The sequence below is a fragment of the Scatophagus argus genome, chromosome 5, assembly GCF_020382885.2.
Source record: "Scatophagus argus isolate fScaArg1 chromosome 5, fScaArg1.pri, whole genome shotgun sequence".
NCBI classification, from domain to species: domain Eukaryota; kingdom Metazoa; phylum Chordata; class Actinopteri; family Scatophagidae; genus Scatophagus; species Scatophagus argus.
In genome coordinates this window covers 8,494,741-8,507,183 of record NC_058497.1, presented here as the reverse complement: position 1 = coordinate 8,507,183, position 12,443 = coordinate 8,494,741, and positions in this window count along the sequence as shown.

Here is a 12,443-nt window from a genome sequence, read left to right as displayed (position 1 = left end):
GATAGAGAGAAACAAAGAAACTATAATAATTAATAAATTAATTGTAATTTCCAAACAATATGACTGCCATGGGGGGGGGATTAGAGTTCTGAAGTGTCAAAGCTGTACTGCTTGCCTTTTTTGTTCTGTACTACCCGTGAAATCTTTTGCCTCCTCACTTTCTCTTACAAGATGAAATGCAAAGTCTACTCACACACAAAAAATGACACATTAAAAAGATGGACAGGCACTGCGTTTTTGAGGTAAATAGAAAGTGACATATCTGTTTATTTCTCTTGGGTCTGCATATCCGCCGTTAAGACACCCAAAGGTCTGAGACACTGCTATCTGTTGACGTGTGTACGTCCCAGTGTGCATATGTATGTTAACTGTATGTTACCATCAATTTGTATTTTGGAATTAGCAAATCAGCCAGTTGTCTTTCAATGAAGGACATCCACTCAATCTTTGTCAGCCAGATGATTCCCCAGAGATGCTACATCTCTAGCCTCACATTCTCATTCTAATCAAGTCTGCAAAGTGGCAGGGCAGAGGATCTAAATGAATGAAATTAAACAGTATGGCAAGGGGCTGGAAGGAAGCTGGAAGGGTGACGACATCTCCATTTTCCCCCACAGCACTTTTTAAGATGAGAATTGGGAGATGCTATATATTTGCATTTATATAGTATTAAATGAAAAAAAGTGAACATATTATTATTATTATTATTAACATATATATATATATATGTATATATATATATGTGTGTGTGTGTGTACACACATATTGATATATAATGATGATTATTGTATGGTATAAATTAAACTGATTATTTGTACTTTTTTCGTTTACATTACTGCAAGGTCAAGAGCACAACCTTTTGGCACCAGTCTTTCTGAAGCACCATGCTCCTTTATCTGAATGCTTTGTCTTTGCTGATGTTTCACCTACATGCAAACATCACTTGTCCTCCTTGGGATGGCACTCTGCTGACTTTGCTGATATAAACTTCAGACATAATCATCAAGCTATACAGCAAGAACTTAACAAGGGAACTGCAGGGTTCAAGAGCACAACTAAACAAGCCCTGGGTACAGATTTCCCTGGCCATTAATCAACTTGTGTTTGCTGACTCTGTCATATAGACATTTTGGTGACAGGATGTGCCTGTGCCACCCAAAATGATGACTGCCACAAGCAGATGTCAGGATGAAAATGCATTCAACAGCCAGATTTCTGTGGTGCCCCTAACAGTGGTCAGTGCATGTGCTTCTCTGCTACCTGTGTCAGGCAGAGCACAGTTGGTGAGACGGATACACTGCGCTCTTCAAAGAGTACTATGGAATCGCCCAAGTGCTCAAAGTGTGAACATGTGCACATTTGCACATGTGAAACCAGGAGTGAACATGGGATGTGCATATCCCTCGTGTGACAAGGATGTTGTTCCTAAAGTGAGTAGTTTATTTCTGGTAATGTTAGTGTTACCAGTGACAAGCTGCACGCAAGTTGTCAGCACTTATTTCACACACAAAGGCTTTGTGCTCTTGACCTCACTTTTCTTGAATTTCATGGTTGTTGCAACACTGTTGTGGCTTGTTGCAGTCTATGTTAAAAAACATCCATACCTGTAATGCCAAGGTAGGTTATGCAGTTATGCAAACCCCCAAAAAGAATGCCAGGCTTTGAAGCCAATTTTAAAAACTAGGTGGCCAGTCACCAAAGCCAAGCCTGTGTAATTACAATGTTAGGTAATTCACACTGGGCCAAAAACACTTTTCCCCCTTAAGCTTACATTGTGAGAAAAATGACTATAAAACTATGATTTCGGGGGGGATTTTTTTAATTGAGGGCTGAACTGGAGTAACTGTTAGTTACTCAGTAGGCAGAAGTCACTAGTGTGCATGTTCTTTGGGCCCAACAATGTGGGCGCTAGGCAGAGGATCTGGATAATTTTATATCCAGGAAGGCAAACCTTTTTGGCTTCATGTGCCACTGAACAACTTTCATGGAAATGAATGGAACAGTGCCTCTGATGCTGTATCCAATTTCTCCTTAATACATCCATGGCCTCATGCAACAGAGTTTATCTGAGCGTATATCACTTCATGCTTCAACTGTTGGCACATCCAGTTTTCTTGAGGCACAGCCAAAGTTTTTTGTTCTGGCTATGCCACTGTGCTGAAAAATAAAAACAAAACAAAAGAATCCAAGTTGCGATCTGATCTCTAATAATCAGTCTCCTAATACTACTCTCTAAAAACTTTTGATGTCTTTTCTTTTGCTAAATTTTTTTTCAACGAGTAATTTTTGTGGCAATAGCATTCTATTCTAATTGTTGAAGGTTTGGACTGTTTGCTGAATTTTAACTAGCAACACTAAATTCCACACAACGTCCAACAAATTAAATGTAGTTTTCATCTTATCAGGCACAACCAAAAATATAATATTTGAGACTACATGCTGATTTCATTTTTATCACAAACAGAGAGCTAGAGTGCTTAGAATCCCACCATGTCACAGTTGCTAGACACATTCACATCAAAGTCAGTGCAGTGTTTCTTTCAGCTTTTCTGTAAACATATCCTTTTGTTCATGTAAAGTGAACAAATTTAATGTCTAAAGCAAGCATGCAGCCTTTAAGCTTAGAGTCTTTCTCTGACTCAGTCAAGTTCACACTGCTTCAGGGCTGTCGCATCATTTGACTTTTCCTCATTTGAATCTCATCTTCATTGTGCTGTGGAACTGAGGTTTTTACAAGGTATGCAAAATACAGGTATATACTTGTTTTCCATGCTCATCTGCAGATAGGTAAAGAACAATGGTCAACTGCATGCACTTCAGGAAACTTGTCAGAAGTCACGGTGCTTGGCATAAGATCACAGTGGTTAGTTTTTAGCTGTTAATTATTTGCCACATTAACACCTGATACTCTTGTTGTGGGGCTTCTTAACTTAGCAGTGTTAATTTTTGTTTGTGTTTTGAATGACAAATTATTATATGACTATGGTTGGGGATGCACCTGGCAGACAATGAAAACCAGATCGTGTGTCTATATGCAAGACTAATCAGGCTTCTGATCACAATAAAAGAGCATGAATATATTGTTTCTTATGCAACTATGATTGTATTAAAACTTGCTGTGTGGGATATTCATTTCTGCAAGCGTATTCAACATTTATTTTATAAAACAACATATTAAAATCAAACATGATGAGTTTCCACATCCATCACCCAGTTAACAAGTGACTCTACTGAGGTGATGCCTTTCAAGATAGCAGTAAAACTTTGATGTCTTCATTGCATGCATTACCCCTGCTCCTTCTCTTCCCTGACATGGTGTGGTAAATAAAAGCAGTTTGTTGTACTATGGATTTGCCCTCAGGCATGAAGAGAATTCTCCATATGTCAATGGGGGAGAATTGAATACATCATCTGAAGGGAAAATATCAGTCAAAGAAACAAAAATATTTAAATAACAGTTTTTAGAACTAGTCTGTCTTTATGAACAGAGGTTATTCATGTACCTGACATGATGATTGGAACTTCCAGTTCCAGTTTAAACTCAAGGTTTCAAAGGACCAATATATATATATATATATATATATATATACAGATAGATAGATAGAGAGAGAGAGATACATATATAGACATACATACACATACATGTATATGAAGAAAAGAAACAACTACAATGAACATTAGTCATATTAATTTACATCCTATGTAAAATTGATCCTTAAAAATCTTATTATATTCTTCTTCATTAAAAAGATTTCTTGAACAGTTGAACGTGCCATGTTTTTTTTTTCTCTCTCTCTAAACAGGCAGGCAAATTGCTTTGGGGTAAATCTTCAGTAGTAGCATCCCCATGGACGATATGTTGTGGTGGACTGGAATAGCATAAACACGGGAATGGAGCTTTTCTTCAAAAAAGAACCGAAACGCTGATGTTATGCAGAAATAAATCACGACAAAATATGCTGATTCAGCCCATTACCAGCCTACACTAATAACATTAAGTTAACCTACTCTGCGTGTTTTACCAGTGGTCTTCACTGAAAATGCAGAATGAGCTGCTAAGTTTGAGCACTGCAGATGCCCAAAGCCAAGCCTTCATCATGTTACACAAACTAATCTTAAAGAAATGAGAAACCCCGAAGAAAATGATATGCAGAGAACTAAATCTAAATTAGGGCTGGGACTGTGTTAACACGTTACTATCGCGTATGCGTTAACATGCTAATTAATTAACACAGACAATTATTTTATTGCGCAGTTGTTTTTATTACAATAATTATTTTTAAAGTCCGTTGCTCACTAGTTATCTAACTGTTGCTCACTTGCTCACTAAAAATACTTCTTTACTGCGCGATAAAATAAAAATCAGAATTGTCCACATTGATTAATTATTGCGTTAAAGTGTTGACTTGCCTGGCCCTAATGCGTTAATGCGTTAATGAGAGCTTCAATAATAGCACTGCACTGACTTAGTATATCACCGGCTTCAGATTTGTTTCCAAGTGTATCACTTAATCCATAATATTTATTCTTTTTAAGCATAGATAGATTGATTATATTTAGGACAAGTGCAGTGAAAATCAAGTAAAACAATTAACAATAATCTATTATTGTAATCTAAAGTGTCGCTAAATATCTGACATATTAGAAACTATATAAGTTAACTCTGGATACAACACAATCATATTAGACATACTGTTACTAACAATCAATTTCTCTGAATGATTGTTAACAGCAATGTTGTGATGCCTTGGTTAGTCTGTTGACCAGCTCTCCTCTGGACTTACCTCACTCATATGGCTGTTAGTGTGTACAGCAGCAGGCAGAAATTTTAAGAAATCAATTTAAAGTGACTGCTACTAACAGATATACATATTTGCGTGCTCATAATCATAATCCTCAGACGTCGTGTTGCTGTCGTTCTCACCTTGACACAGTGCATAGCAGCTGTATTGCTGTGATAGGCTTTTTACAATTTGCAGAGCTTACAGAGCACTGCATTGTTAAGTCTGTGTCTAGAATACTCCAATGCAAGGTTCTTTAGTTGCAGCTTGACCTTCAGGATTATCCATGCTTTGACCATGTGCAGCCATGCTTCACTGCAACACGACAATGAAGACATGTTACTGTAACTGGTGATGTTGATTATATTAAGAAGTTGCCCAAACCCTATTCTTTGTTGCTAAAATGCATTCCAGTACCTCTTCCAAGCTGTCTACAAGGGCTCTCCATCCCCATCAGATCTGCATAAGAGTAGAGACACCAGAGCAAGTGGTGTATTCCTCACTGCTAGGTTAACTACCAAACTCCAGCTATGACTGTTTGTAGTTTCTCTGTTTCTTCCACCCAAATATGCCACAGAGACTTCACAATTTTGCTGGACAGCAGGTGACCAATTGCGACCCTGGCCCGAGTGAAACTGCATTGGCGGACACCTGCTGATGCACATAGTCCCACTGGAGTCACTTGGCTAGCGGCTGGTGGCTGTTAGAGGAACCGCTCGCTCAGCTGCATACTCTCTAGCTTGACTGCTTTCTGTCTGCTGTCTGCTGTGACCCGCTTGCCATCTTTTCCTCCACTCCATTTGTGCAGAAGAGATTGACAGATTGACTATCACCAATTGTCACTCAACCTGTGATGAGTGGCTGTGTTTAGAGGTGTGGCTCTCCAAAGATTCATTTGAATCCAGTGTTTGAAAACAAAAAACAGCAAACAGAGTGATTAAAAATAAGGGATAAATATGGTATGACACAGCAACCCAAATGAACATATCAACGCAAAAGCATGCAAAGTGGTTTAAAACACAGTGTTCAGATAAACATGAACATGAAACAAGATATTTCTTATCCTGTCAGACTGCTCAGCTGCCTTCCTCATTTGGGCCTAAGCACAGGATAGCTACCAGTAAAGGTCATGAAACCAGTTATTAAGGTTAATTATTGGCCTGGCATGCATTGCTCCCAATCCAACCTCTACAGTCGCCCAAACCTGAGGGAGGAGCCTGTAGCACTATGAATTGTCTTCCAAACAACTCATGTAAATGGTTAGGCCACCTGTGCCATTTTTCTGTTTCAAGAGTGGGTACTATTTTCAGCAAAGTGGAACTCATTCACTCTACTCTGCCATTACATGCTGGATGGTATGGAATAGTGCTGCATTTTAAAACATATAGACTTAACCAAGGAACTAAACAATGTGGCCAATTATACTGCAATGTGGCCAATAATACTGCAAGTGTTACAAAGGTGGCACCTTCAGAAAGAGGACAGGGCTTCACCAGCCCTAGCTTTTGATGATCAGCAAATATGCGTGTAAGCTAAACCAAATAAATATGACACTTTTGAGGAAGCTTTGATTGGGGCTATGCTGGCATTCCTAATATTTCCAGCCTTTGAGCTTAAGCCACACTAAAAACTTCCCAGGAGAAGCACTGGGTGAAGCTAATTTAATTTTGTGAGAGGCTATTACATCAAGATCCTTATGCAAGACTCACATTTTTTCAAGCCATTGTAATTGTATTAATTAGCCAATAAAACCACAGCATTACAGTTAGACTTAATTACGCTTTTGTGTAAAAGAGTTTCATAATTCTTTACATCAATGTAAATAAAATCTTGAACATTCATAGTATCACAAATTACAATGGATGTGAGGGTGGGCTTTGCATCCAAATGTCCCCAACTTGAATGATTTTTAAATGATTGCAAAATAATGTAGTTTTTTTTTTTTTTTTTACATTTGTTCATGCCAAAGCTCTTATGATTTGGATTAAGTCTTTTCTGATGCTGTGACTGTGTTAATCATATTTTCAAAGTAAAAACACTCCCTTCTGTTTGAAGGATGCCAAAGGTTTCTTTGGCAGGTGTGAACAATCCTGTTAGAGATGGTGTTTGTGTTACACCTTAACCTCTTTTTCCAGGAAATCTATCTTTTGTTTGGACAGCTTCCCTGTATGAAGCTTTGCTGCCAAGGAGATTTAAGCACAAGGAAAGGGCATATCGCTCAATGCACATACATTGCAGTGTATATTTGTTTGTTTTCCTTATTTTTATTATAACAGTTATTTGCCGTGTATTTATATTGGAAAGAGATGAATCCTTAGCATGTTTGTTTTTCAGTAGCATGCCAGCAGACATATAGTGCATACTTTTTAAAAAGTAACAGTATTTATTCTCACAAGAAAAAAAACAGTAAAGAATATTCAGACAGTAGGTCTATGTAAACTGCATGTGGCAACAGTGCTGATAGAGTAGATTGAATAAAATACAGTACAGCACAAAAGGACAATTTCAAAGAGCAGCTTGTAGCTGAACTTTCACCCAGCTGCAATAAAGCATGCTAAAACACTAATATGATGCTTGCACGTTGTTATAAAATATGCAAAAATTAAGAAAAGGCAACACTGAAGATTCTGTTCTTTAACTAGGTACCAAGCAACACTGAAGGGAGAGAGTCAATACAGAGGAGAAGGAGACAATGGCCTCAACTGAAAGTAGTGTATTAATTTCTGCTCATATGTAAAGTGTAATTATTTTCTCTTATGTTTGGATACTCGTCCATCTACCTATATAATAGTCATGTTAGAAAAAAATAATAGTTAATTCAGTTAGTATTGGTAATTAGCTTAAGCCACTTTTAACATGAATGCCATGAAGAAACATTTAGAAAAGTAATATCAACTGACTACTACTAACAGAAACATCCTGTTGATGATCCTGACATGTCATGCTTGGGTGACAACAGAAAGTACGCGTGACCTTACTCTTCTTCTGTCTCTGCACTTTGAAATGAAGATCTCCATATACATACTACTGCTTCAAATGCAGCAGTTGCTGCATTTCCAATTTGCAGAGCTTACAGAGCACCATATCATCGGGCCTCTGTCTAAAATATTCCCACACTTTTGAAAATTATGGGCAAGGCTGCTTAGCCAGAGCTTATATTCACCTTAGGTCCTCAGCAATACATCCGCCAAGTGTGAAGTAGATCAGATGAGCTGTTTTTGAGATATGTAAAGGACATAAAGAAAGACATACAGAGACTCATTGCTTCATAGTTAGATATTATTGTCAGTATTACTATAATATCTGTAGCTCAAAGTTTTTATCGCTTTATATTCATGCAAATCCTAAGGGCGTTAATGGGGCTATTTTAGTGGAATGAGAGTTTTATCTGGGTCAGGCTGTGTTTTCCTTTGACAAACTATGAACACTGCTGTTCTGCTGCAGTCTTGATTAATGGCCCAGAGAGCGTCACACTGACCCGAGATGGAAGGTGTTCACTGTCGTACTGAGAAAGAACAAAACAGCTCATTCATTGCTTTATTTTGATTTCTACTGCTCTTTTTGTTTTCCTTTTTCTTTTTTTATGCTCCCCGGGCGCTTGATGCTGCCCACTGCTCCTGTGTGTGTTTCACTACATGTAATTTGCCGGGTGTTGCATGTGCGTTCAACTAAGGATGGGTCAAATGTAGAAGACAAATTCAGTGTGTGTATGTACAAATATATATACTGCCAATAAAGCTGATTCTTCTTCTTCTTCTTCTTCTTCTTCTTCTTCTTCTTCTTCTTCTTCTTCTTCTTCTTCTTCTCTAGTGAATAGGAATAATTGAAGAAGTGCTGTCTTTATTGTTTGCCTATTGTAACAGGTCCAGAATACAAATATGTTTATCTAAATGGCATGATATAAGTGATCACCCTCTACAAGCTCAGTAACATCCATGTGAATTTAACAGGATACAAGGCATTGATCGGTTCTCTAGTACACAGTGATGCAGAATATATCCACATAACCTATAATAAAAGACCCCTTATAAAAGTCATTTGTTTGCATTAGAACAAGGGTAGCCATATGCCGATATGTACATCTGGCTTCCTCACTTAATGCTGGTTCTCTTTGTTATGCTTTACAGTATCTTTTTTTTATGTGTGTGAAATAATCAATGGCCATCTATATAGTTTAAGTACCGATGACTTATTCAAATAGACAATTGTCCTCTCTCAGCACAAAAAAAGGTAAAAAGAAAGACACTTTAGTGCTGAGTGACACTTCAATTAGCCTCTTGTCCTCCACTACTAATAATCAGATTGTGAGCCGTGTAAAGGACAAGGCAGGTCATTAAAATATCCTTAAAATCCCACAAGATTTACTGTGGGCTGTAGATTTTGCTTGTATTTGCTGACAGCCGTATAGTGCTTCACCCCCTCTCGCTCCCCCCCAGATGAAATAAAAGCTATCTTGCTGTAATTGCTGAGGAAAACGAATTCTCCAGTGTCAGAAACACTTCATGTGCCCTCTAATTTCGTTCAGCTCTTTCTTCAATTGCCAGGCCCCCTCGCAGGGGCCCTCATCTATTCCATTCAGTGCTCTACAGTGTGATGTCAGTGAGGATCCAGATAACCAAATTAACTAAATAACCAAATTACACAGGCAAACACAGATTTGTCGAAATTATCTAACAAATCATGTTGACAAACATTAAAAAAATACATAGTGTATTGTATTCAACAAAATAACATAATTTGGATAAAATAAACAGCTAATTAAAGATAAAATGTTACCATGTATTCACGCTCATGTGAATCCAAGCACTGTTCACAATCATTTACAGTGACTAGTACTGTAGAATTCAGGCTGGGGGGCAGTCGTGGCCTAGAGGTTGGAGGTTGGAGAAGCATTTTGGTGAAAAGTCTGAGTGACATTGGTGACAGTAAAGGGCAATCTAACTCCTGGAGTAAGAAAAAAGAATAAAACAAGACACCTTTAACAACAATGCCCACTAATGCAGATGCAACACTGACAACACTTAACTCTCTATAACAGTCTGTTATTGCACACACCACTGAATATTAAAGCATTTATACATAAGCATTAGTTTCTGGTTTAAGATCAAATCAGAGATCTCCTTGTCATCCTGTCTGTAGGGTAAAGTAAATGTCGCTGTAAAAGTTCAGTACAATAAACCTGTGTCTTGTAATGGTCCACACAGTGTAAACTGCTGTGAAACAATGACTGAGTTATTCTGAGTGACAGAATCAGGTTGTGTGTGATCCCTCATTTACATTTATGATGTCCTTCTCTGTCCTGATGGCTGGTGTGAACAAACCATTTAGTGTGAACTACCAGCGTCAGCCCATATTTGACCAGCCTTGACACCACTGTGTGTGAATCAGCCCACAAGAACAGGCAGAAAACTGAGTTGGTAATGGCTTGATCATGTGTAAATATTTTTAACTGGATGTGACTGTTAAGGTAAGCAGAGCTAGCGTTGTCAAAAGTTTTCACAATTAACTGAATAACTTCTCATGTGAAATTTGTATGTATTGCATAGTTAATTTACTCATGGTAATGTATGTCTTTCATCAGCTATACTCAATGCTGTACTGTATTGCTGTGCACCTGCATTTGAAGTGCTAAATCTGCTTTTAGAGATATGCTTAATTTCAGTCAGATTTGATCACATTAATAAGGATTCATGTTTATATGATTGTGAGAAAATCTATGTTGTACATCTGTAACTATGTAAGGTGTTAGCTGGGGACTGTATGTGTATATGTGTTGACCTGTTGCGGCACTCCACACTGACTCCTGATAGGTGATCCCTGATGTATAGTGGTCACCACATTTCAACAATAACATCAAAGTTTTCTAAGTTCCCCCATCACAACTTCTGATATTTGTAAAAAGATTTAAAGCTATACATTTGACTCTACTTTGTCTTGATGAAATTTAATCATGTTCCAAAAATTATATAGTAAATTATTAAGGATGAAAATATAATAACAGTTTATGAATGCTGTTTTGCTGTATCAGTCCTTGTTGTAGCCAGATCTTATATGAGGATTATGAGGATTCCAGTACAGTAGATTCTCAGTCATTAATCAGTGCAAGTTGTCAGTGAATCCTGAGCATGATGCTTTACAGACTTATCTTAACTTTGAGACCTATCCGTTCTTGCTCCCAAACCTAAAGTTATTCAGCTCAATGATAATTGAAAAATAGAAACTGATTTACATTTAAATCGAAAATCACTATCTTGCTAATAATGATGTGCTCTAATCCACCTTCAACTATCATCCAAGGAGGTTAAATTGTGAAATATTACATGCAGTAGTCAGAAAATCGCATTCTTTGAGTGTCTCCTGGGACCTAAACCCTGTTCCTGGTAGTTTCCTTCTTTCTTTGAAGATAGGGAAGGAGGAGGAATAGAATTGGGAGGTGTGGCAGGGAGTTCACACAATCTCTTTTAGGTCCGCCTTCACATTGCAAGACACAGTGAATTTAATACCTTCTTTTATCTGTTATGTATGCAGCAGTGAAAGGGAGGAGTTGCAAATGTCAAGTCTTCACTCAGGTAGGTAGTATTTATTGTGATGTCTTTAGGCACTTGGGTTATACAATTCAGAAAGGAGGAATGTGGGTGCTAATTATAAGAAAGTCTTCTTTCATTATGGAATTTTAAACACATTTGAGTAATTCTGACCCCCATTAATTGTTTAATCTGTTTTAAATGGTAAACACCTATATATCACAAGAAAAAGGTTGGATAATGGCTTATTGTCTAAATACTATTTATGTGTTCAACAGACAGTAAGTCATTTCTGCCGATAGGGGTGTCTGCAAAGCAATTAAAGCAAATGTGGTCGTTTTATGACATAGTGAAGTAGTGTGGGATCATATGAGTTGGGCCTCAATAGTTTCCCTCCAACAGCATTGGCTCAAAGTCCTATAGCCTTGATTAAAGATTATATTTATAATTAATGAATTTTGTATTCAAACTATCCTCCAAATCTCTGTAAGATTCTCAACACACTGACATGTCATGTTAAGCATGATCAGCGAGTAGTGGTTGAAATTATAGTTGCAGTTAAAAGGCATGAACTCTCAAGTACAGACACAGCTGTTGCTGTGGAAGAGAGTAGGAGGAAGACAATAGGATAAGAGGAACCTTCTTGACCTGCTAGGAAAAAAAAAAATAGAAGACGTTGTTCCAAACTTTGATTACCCATCATATGAGGTGTAACAACTTCTCTACGCCTACTCATGCACCAAGAGATTACCAGATCCAAATAGAAACAGATTTCAATGAGCAAAAGCAATTGTTCAAGTTATAGAATCCACTGTTATTATTCTAACCCTTGACTTCCCTGGCATACACTTTCCAGCTGATTTTACAGAAAAGGAAACAGCTATACACATACAATTGGGGCTGACAATTTAGCTTTATTTTCAACTAATACTGCATCACACCAGATAGAGCAAAATGTGTATAAGGAATGATTTATATTGTATTGTGTTTATATTGTATAATTTATATTTTTATAGTTAATATACTTAACATCACTGATTTGGAGAATTTAGTAAAGTGCTGACTTTCAGCAGGTGCTCACATCCATTCTTGAATAATGTAGTAGATGCAGCCCTTTTACCCTTGGGATGTATGTTTA